This window comes from Pan paniscus, chromosome 15 (genome assembly GCF_029289425.2).
Source record: "Pan paniscus chromosome 15, NHGRI_mPanPan1-v2.0_pri, whole genome shotgun sequence".
Taxonomy (NCBI): domain Eukaryota; kingdom Metazoa; phylum Chordata; class Mammalia; order Primates; family Hominidae; genus Pan; species Pan paniscus.
The window spans coordinates 32069941-32079475 of record NC_073264.2 but is presented as its reverse complement, the minus strand read 5'-3'; positions in this window follow the sequence as shown (position 1 = coordinate 32079475).

Genomic DNA, 9535 nt, shown 5'->3' with positions numbered 1-9535 from the left:
CGCTGTCCAGCTGCAACCCCTGGACACATGTGTAAAGTGCTTGGCCAGTTCCTGGTGTGTGGGAGATGCTCAACAAATGATTGCTGCAACCATTATTTCCATCTCTGCCCAGCGCTGCTTTGAAATTATTGTTCTCTGGTTCTATCTCTCTAATCATCTGTCTAATTTATCTAATCTACCTACCTACCTAGTATAAATATTCAGATATATATACACACGTATATATATCATTTGTGCATATACATTTTAAATGTGTGTATATATATACACACACACACACATTATATACACATATTCAGTTCCTTGAGTAATTTCCACTTTTGCTGGTTACTGATCATACTAACATTTTCAAGGCTTTTTAGGTGGTCTGTGTTCAGCTTTCATTGCTTTAGCAACTCTTACATGAGGCACAAGTTTGTTGAGGAGGAATTCCATGAAAGATCTTTGTTATTTATTTTGTGTGTGTATGCATATGTAGCTGATATAACTTACAGAACCGTGTACCCTGTAGTTAAGAGTAGGCAGAACTTTTTCAGGATGTTTTGATTTTCTATTTTCCTTTGTACTCAGCAGAAATCTCTACTGAAACTTAAAGGACGTGAAATCTCGAGCCCTGCTGTGGCCTCTGCATACCCAGTGACCATGGGCCACTTCTGTAGGTATATGGGGCACCAGAAAAAACACCAGCCAGGCAAAAGGAAGGTTTGGATTTAATCCAAAGAAGGCAAAAGGATGCAATCTGATGCATCAGTTTTCCTTTGCTGATTAAGCATTCCTAGTGTCTGTTGCCTGATGGGATCGTGCACACATTTCATCCGGGAGGATGCTAGTGGGACCTCATACACAAGGCCTATGTATTGCATGAAGTCATCCAGGGATTCTGTTCACACATGTACCATGCTATGCTCCACAGGAGATGCTTTTCAGTAAGTGGAGCTCATAAACACTGTGTCAGGACCCTCAGTGGCTCCATGGAAACAAAGACTTTTGAAGAATTGGTGAGGCTTCCTCTGCAGGAACACTTCTGTCGCAACACACACACCAGCAGTCCTAGAACCACCTGCTCGCCGATGATGCTCATTTCCTTCAAACCAAATTGCTACCATTACAATGATGACAAGAAGCACAGTGTCTGAAGTTGGACTTGCAAATGAGGTGGAATTTCCTGAGCTTTCTTATCGTCTGGCCTGGCTGTCCTATGACGGCTGCAACTGTCTCATGCCTCAAATATAACCCTGACCCTGAAGGACTGCTGGCCTGGGTGGAGGCCTGGTTGGTGGAAGGGTGATAGGGGGAGTTTGAGCAGTTGGTCGGGGAGCTCCATTCCCAAGCTTTTCTAAGTTTCAGAAGCTTCTATCTCAGAGAATACTAAGGCAATGGCTCCCAAACCTGGTTTGACGTCAGCCCCGACGCGCTCTATTCACTTACTACCATCCCTTCTTTCTCTTCTCTTTCAAAATGAAATAATGTCCTCATAATTTTAAAAAACAAGACATAGTTCCTACAGGCAGAGATGGGGACTTGGACCAGGGGTCAAATGATATGAGGCTACAGCTCCCCAGTCAGTGTGCACAGGGCCACCCTGGTGAGAAGGCAAATTAAACTGGAATATTTGAAAGGAGTTGGGAAAAACTACTTCAATGTTGCTTCTCCCTCGACATCAATTTTCTGGATCTATCTGGAGTAAATCTATCAGATTATGGAGTTTCCTATTGATATGAAAGGCCAAGTGTGTAAGCAAGTAGAGGAGGAAAAGAAAACATTAGGTGAGAAGGGCGATTCCCCGAAGAGGACAAAGAACAAAGGCCCCTTTGAGGCGGGAGTTTATTTTTACTTTTTGAAAAATATTTTTATTTTTACCAGCTTCAGATTCAGAGTGCTCTCCTTCACCCTCACCTTTGGATTGCTTTTCCTCTAAACACAAGCAGCTCATTAGAAACCTGAGCATGAAGCATTCTGGAGCCCCAGGATTGTCTCTGAGGTGACATCCACTCTGCTATCAGCATCAGGGTTGTTGGCCACCAAACATTTCTCTGAATTCTGGGACCCTGGGTGCCAGGACTTGTAAGGCTGAGTCTTGGTGTTTGTTGAGACCTGGAGCAGCCTCTTGATGTCATGTCAGGCTTCAGAGTCTGTGCCAAGGCAGATGCACGGGGGTGGACACTGGCACACTTGGCCATGAGGGCAGCCAGGAGAAAGGTGACAGCTGGCACGCATCTCCCATGCAGACCACATGGGGGTGATCATGTCAGACGCTGTGCCAGGCGGGAGGCAAAGCAAATCACACATGACACCTAGGATCAAGAAAACTGGTTGACTTATTTCCTCCCTTCCTGTTACTATAGCCTGAGGACAACTGGGAACATTTTGCGGCACTCAGAGAGGAGATATTTGAATCACTGCCTGCACAAAGGCTAGTGAGAGAGACTTGCCTTCCTGAGGGAGAAATGTGATTGCTCACTCACGGGGGCTGCACCTTTGACCCCAACTTTTAGCAGCCTAGGAAAGGTGCAGAATGGGACATGGAATCTTGCTTTGCTATCTGCAGAATCTCACACCTACACTCTAGAGCTTGCGTCATGACCATAGCGGGCTTCTTGAGCAACAATGGCACCAGAGCCTCTGAGGCATTAGAAAGGTCTAGGCACATTTCTGATATAACCACATAGACTCTCATGGTTGCACTGTCAAGAGTCTGGTGCCTGGATTCTTGTCGGTAAGAACCACTCCAAGCGGACCCACAGCACCTGGGGCAGTAAGTCCTCTGCTGGGAACAGTTAGCAGCTCTGAGTGCATCATGGAGCCCTGCCCTCATGGAACTTACACGCAGGCATAGTAAGAGCTAACGTGCATTGAGCTTCAAATCTTGTCTCTAGCACTTTTATGGATTAGGTCATCTTATATGCATAACAACCTTTTGAGGTTGGACAATTATGTCCCCTTTTCTAGAGATGAGGGGATTGGCGTTTACAGAGATTAAGTACCCTGCTCAGTGGTACACAGCTAATAAGAGATGAGGCTGGGACTGCATTCAGGCAATCTGACTCCAGGTGCTCAGCTGTGAACGAATATTTTTAAATATTGACACTAGTAATTACTCTTCTAGTAACGAATATCCATTCTTAGGTTTTCACTGATGGCAAGATGTAGAAAACAAGGTGCTTCTCTACAGTGTGTTGTATGACACATCCAGTTGCACTTTTTCTTACCTTGATTCTTATCCAGAATGTCTGGACCTCAGGAATGACAGGAACAGACTGCAAATCAAATGACTCTACCTTGGTACTTTAAGCAAAGGATGCCCAAAAAGAATTTCAAGAAGGGAGTAGGCAACAATGTTAAATACTACAGAGAGATAAAGTAAGATGGGAACTTAAGAGATTCGAGCAGATTCGCAGCAAGATTTAGTGAGCTAAAATTGTCTCCTTAATAATGGGAGGGGTTTTTTTTATACACATGGTCCTAAATGTAAAATATATAAAAGTATACAATGAATAGCCTCCAGGCCTGCCTCCCATCTGTGCATCCCAGGCACCTATTCCCTTTCCAGGAAAATAATTTTATCAGTGTATTGGGTATCCTTCCTGAGATACTCTATACATATATTAAGTATATATACTCTTTTTCTTTTTTACACATATGGTACCACACCATATCCAGTGTTCTGCACCTTTTCACTTTTTAAATTGAACAATACATTTGTAGTCTTAGAGTTATACACCCCATAACACTAAGAAAGAGTTTCCTCACTGCTTTTGGCAGCTGCACAGGGTTCCATGGTACAGATGTGTTGTAATTTATTTAATGAAGGTATTTTGTTGTTGTTGTTGTTTGTTTGTTTTTGAGGCAGAGTCTCGCTCTGTTGCCTAGGCTGGAGTTTAGTGGCACGATCTCGGCTCACTGCAACCTCCGTCTCCCAGGTTCGAGTGATTCTCCTGCCGCAGCCTCCTGAGTAGCTGGGACTACAGGCATGTGCCACCATGCCCAGCTAATTTTTGTGTTTTTTTGTTTTGTTTTAATGGAGACGGGGTTTTGCCATGTTGGCCAGGCTGGTCTCGAACTCCTGACCTCAGGTGATCTGCCCATCTCAGCCTCCCAAAGTGCTGGGATTACAGGTGTGAGCCACTGCGCCCGGCTGTGAAGGTATGTTTTGAACTGATGCTGAAAAAGCACCAATATCTAGAAAAGATGCTGGAAATGGCACCTTTCTCTTTCAAGGACAGCTCTATTCATTCCCTCAGGGTTTGGCAAGATAGCTCTCTGGAGAAGCAGATAGGGCTGAGGACCATTTGTGCACTAAGGGTTACCTGTCCTAGGTCTAACTGCTCCTAATAATTAGATTACTGCTGAGGGGTTTTCTTACATCCTACAACCTTACATTATGATTTAGAAACTTCAGTTATGTAAATGGCACCTCTTTTTATATATCAGTCAGAAGCAGCTATGATATGGGCTCCAGTCTTTTGGGAAATGAGGCAGGTTATAAACCTGTCTTTTCATCTTTGTAATTCTAGCATCTCTACAGTATCTTGCACATAAGAGGCATTTAATGAATATTTGTTTACTTGAATGAATGAATGAATGAGGCCATATGGCCACACTGGATTTTTGAAGTAGTCAACAAATGAGGGTTTGTGACTAGAATCTGTCCTCATTTATCACCTGTTCTTCCATCAAACATTTGCTTTAAGTACCAGTGTCTGCTAATTAATCTTGGGTATTAAGCAGACATATACCTTGACAAGTCATCAGGCTGAAATAATTTGGTGGGAGTATTTCTTCGTCACTCAGTTTTCTGCCCTCAAACTCCTCGTTTCAAATGGAAGAGGTTCTAGATTCGGATCTCACCAGTTCAAATGCCACCACTCACTAACTGAAGGACCTTGGGCAGTGGCTGAATTCTGGACTTGCGTTTCCTCATCTGTAAAGCAACCATAGTATTATACATTTTCCTGGGATTTTTATTAGGATTAAATGAGCTAACATACAGAGCACCTAACAAAGCCCCTGAAGGATGACAGAAGCGCAAACTGTTAACTTCCTCTTCTTTCTGCCTCTTACAAGAGGTGACCCATGTGATTGATCATTGCTGATTCTTGGTATATGTTAACTTACAAATTACAAGTTTAGGCTGGGTGTGGTGGCTCACACCTGTAATTCCAGCACTTTGGGAGGCTGAAGTGTGAGGGTCACTTGAGCCCATGAGTTCAAGACTAGCCTGGGCAACATGTCAAAACCCTGTCTCAAAAAATAAAAAAAATTAGCCAGGCATCGTGGTGCATGCCTGTAGTCCCAGCTACATGGGAGGATAGCTTGAGTCTGGGAGGTCGAGGCTGCAGTGAGCTGTTATTGCACCACTGCACTCCAGCATGGGCAACAGAGTGAGACCCTATTCTCCACCCCAACCAACCCCAAATTACAAGTTTATAAATCAGCTTTCTGTAAGTTTGTTTGCAATCTTAGAATATTAATGATAGTGGGGCATTTGAGGATTATCTAATCCAAGGTAAAGTAGGGGATACATGATTAGAAATTCATTTGTGTATGAATTACACAGTATGAACTGTATAATTTTAAAAATTAACAGAATTAATACTCAAAACACATTTTCACAGCATGATACGAAAGGTAGTCCAAAACCAACTTAATTTTTACCTGAGGAAGATTCATAGTTATAGGCCTAGTGTACGTAATTGGTCAAATATAATAAAAGTCGAAGAGACTTCTGGGAGTTCTTGAACTGTGGTTTTTATTCTGTGGGTACATCTCAATTCTGAATCTGTGTCTATGTCACTAATGTGCTTTGGCATCAGATAGCAGTTCTGTGAAAGAGGATGTGTTTTCTCAGAACCAGTTAGACTGATTATTGTCCAGGGTTTGGCAATTATCTCATGACTTGTTGTTTTGCAAATGAAAATCCTTTCAAACTTTCTTAATCCAAAAAGGGGATTTATTGACGGGTAATTGAAAGAGCTGTAGGTCAGTTTTTGTCACTAAAACGGTAGTGACCTGAGCTGTAGGTCAGGTATAGTTTTTGTCACTAAAAACTTATAGTTTTAGTGACAAAATATATTTAGGAGCTATTTTTGTTTAAAAAGTTAATTTTTGGTTCATTAAAACTAAACTGAAAAAACTCAGTTCTTCATAGGCAAAGTTCAATTTATAAACATTCTACTAACATACTTAGCAAATTTTTCATCTTAGATAATTTTTCAATTTCTGGGAGTTCAACTTGGGTCTTATATCTTCTACATTTCTATTTTAAAATGCTCACATTTTTCTGCCTTGAATAAATGGAATCTATTTATAATACTTAAAGTCCTTATTGACAAGTAATCCTAACATCTGTGACATTTCTGGATCTGTTTCTATTGAGAATTTTTCCTTTTATTATGGGTTTGATTGCCCTGTTTCTTATTTGGTAAGTTTTAATTTGGTTCCAGACATTGTGACGTTTACCTTGTTGGGTGATAAGATATTTTTATATTCCTTTATTCTTGAGCTTTCTGGGACATGGTTAAGTTACTTGGAAACAGTTTGATCTTTTTGGGTCTTGCTTTCAAGATTGTTAGGTGGGAATAGAATAGTATTTAGTTTAGGGCTAATTTTTCCCATTACTGAGGCAAAACTCTTTTGAGTCCTCTGCTGAATACCCCATGAGTTGAGAGGCTTTCCACTCTGGCTGGTGGGAGCAGACACTATTCCTGGCCCCACAAGAGCACAGAGGGTTGTTTGCTTCTCTTTCATCCTTTTGTGGGGTTCTTTCTTTGGCCTTTGGTAGTTTCCTCACACACAGGCACTGATGAGCTGAATACTCAAAGGGGAACTTCTACACATCTCTGGAGCTCTCTTCTGGGGTCCCTCTCTTCTTCTCTCTGGTACTCTGCCCTGTGAATTCTAGCTTCCTTGACCTCCCTGGATGCCCCACTCTGTCCCTTCCATTCAGGGAGACTCTGGGCTAGCCTTGCCTGTGCTGCAGCCTGAAAAACTTCTCCAGGAAGAGAGCTGGGGAAATCACAGGGCTCACTTTGTTTCTCCTCTCTGGGGGATCACTGTCCTATGCTTCCAGATGTCCATCATCTAAAAACCATTTGTTTCTTATTTTTGTTTGCCTGTCTTTGGCTCTTTTAGGATATTTAAATCATCTATTGGATTTTGCATCTGTCTCAAGGTTTTCTTTGCCTCTGTGGCTGCAACTCTCAGGTTACACTAATGGATAGACCCAGGGTGTTCAAATGATGTCGCTAGGACATCTCTGGGCTCCACATTCTCAGGCTTGTTGGGGTGATATCCACAGCCTCATGTTTCAGGCCCTCCAGTTTAAGTTTAGCAGAAGAGAGAGTGGCCCTCTTGTGCCTCATAAGCAGTGACCTCAGCAGGAGCCTAATTACCTCTTATTTGCTGGGTTTGGTTACATATCTATCCCCTAACCAATTACTGTTGTCAGGAATGGCATCAGCTCCACCTGAGACAAGTGGATGAAAGTGGGGAAAGAAAGATCGGGATGACAAAAATCAGGGAAAATGATGCTGGCAGGTAAATTCCACATACTGTTATTACAGTCAGCCATCATCCCAGGAGGTCCCAGAGTTCGCATCACTGTCTCTGCATTCTTAGGGTACCATGCCATCTTAGTACATACAGCTTGCTTTAGTGCAATCAGCTGTTCCTTATGAAGTTGAGCCACATTGATGGGCTGATGCTTGAGAATCTAAAAACATCCTGAGGTTTCCACTGTAAAAGCATCTACAGATATTTAAAGACTGATACATACTCACCAACATCCAGGAATCTCTTCGGGTATCAGTTTTTGAAATCCTACAATTCTGTTGAGCCCGGGGCAATTCATCAAATTCAAGTTGAACAGTACCTAGTTGTCTCTGCTTAATGCATGTTTATTTTGATGTGGTCACTTGAAGAAATCAGAAATCCAGTTTCTAATTTTCTTGATACACGTATTAGTACAGTCTCCTCAGCCCCTGGAGTCAGGTTGTCCCATGCCTTATGATTAAAACAAACAAACAGCAACAACAAAAAAACGGAAAACAAAACCTCAAAAAAATTCACCAAGTGTCCACAGACTGATCTGGATGCATTTAAGTGAATTCAATTCTTTACATCCTGCTTCAGCTTCTTTTGACTAGTACTTAAAGATTGAAAACTTTAAAGGTATTAGTTGAAAATTCACAATTTTGAACACACCAGGATGTGAGTCTGACTTGCAGGTTGTCACTATATAAAAACTACCTGATCAGTGATGAAATGGATGTTTCTGTTTTAAGGCAAACTTATGTTTTGACTTGTATTTCCTCTCAGCCCTTTTTTCTTTACCTTTTTTTTTTTTTCTTTTTCTTGAGATGGAGTCTCGCTGTGTCACCCAGGCTGGAGTGCAGTGGTGCAATCTCGGCTCACTGCAAGCTCTGCCTCCCAGGTTCACAACATTCTCCTGCTTCAGCCTCCTGAGTAGCTGGGACTACAGGTGCCCGCCACCATGCCTGGCTAATTTTTTTGTATTTTTAGTAGAGACGGGGTTTCACCGTGTTAGCCAGGATGGTCTCGATCTCCTGACCTCGTGATCCGCCCACCTCGGCCTCCCAAAATTCTGGGATTACAAGCGTGAGCCACCGCGCCCGGCCTTTTCTTTACCTTTTTTACCCCACCACACAGCCCCATTTTATGCCAAGTGAATTGGCCTTTCCCATGTTTGTGCCAAAATTACTCAAATTTTTCCCAGCAGTGTCTAAGCCTGCTCGTCCCTGTGGGAGAGCTCATTAGATAAGGTGCTCATGTTGTTGAACATCCTGAGCCGGCTGGTTCAGGTGGGCTGCATTGCCTCCACGGCCCTGTCAGATGCTCCTAGTCTGTGTAACTGTCGTTGCATACGGGAGGAAGCAGAGAGGTAAAGTGACCAGCTTGGGTTGATTGGTGAGCAGAGGCCCCTCGAGGCGCTCAGCCTCCTGCCTCCCCAGCCAGGGAATTCTGAGCAGTGGAAAGGGGATGGATTTGGAGCAGACAGATGCGCATTTGCTCTTTGGCTCACGATGTACCAGCTATGACCTTGAGCACGGTACTTATCCTCTCTGAGCTTGTTTCCATCTCTAGAATTGGAGCTGTAACACCTATGTGGCAGTGCTGTTGTGAGGATTAATTGATGTAATTTTGGGAATCTCCTGGTGGAGGAGTTCCCTTTCTTACTGCTCTCCACCCTGCTCTGAGTGTTCTCAAGGAAGGGATCGGTTCCTCTGAGGAGAGTCACCCTTTGGAAGGCAGATCAAACTGGCTTCTGAATTAGCCAAACTGTGGGCTTGCTGGTACAGCACTGCTGAGCTGCCCAGCCTGAGCGAGCAGGCAGTGTTGTGGATGGCCATGCTGGATGACCCATGCCAGGACAGATAGGGCTTAGCTGTAGACAGTTTGAGAAAGGATAGGGCGGCCGGGTGTGGTGGCTCACGCCTGTAATCCCAGCACTTTGGGAGGCCGAGGCAGGTGGATCACCTGAGGTCAGAAGTTCGAGACCAGCCTGGTCAACCTGGTG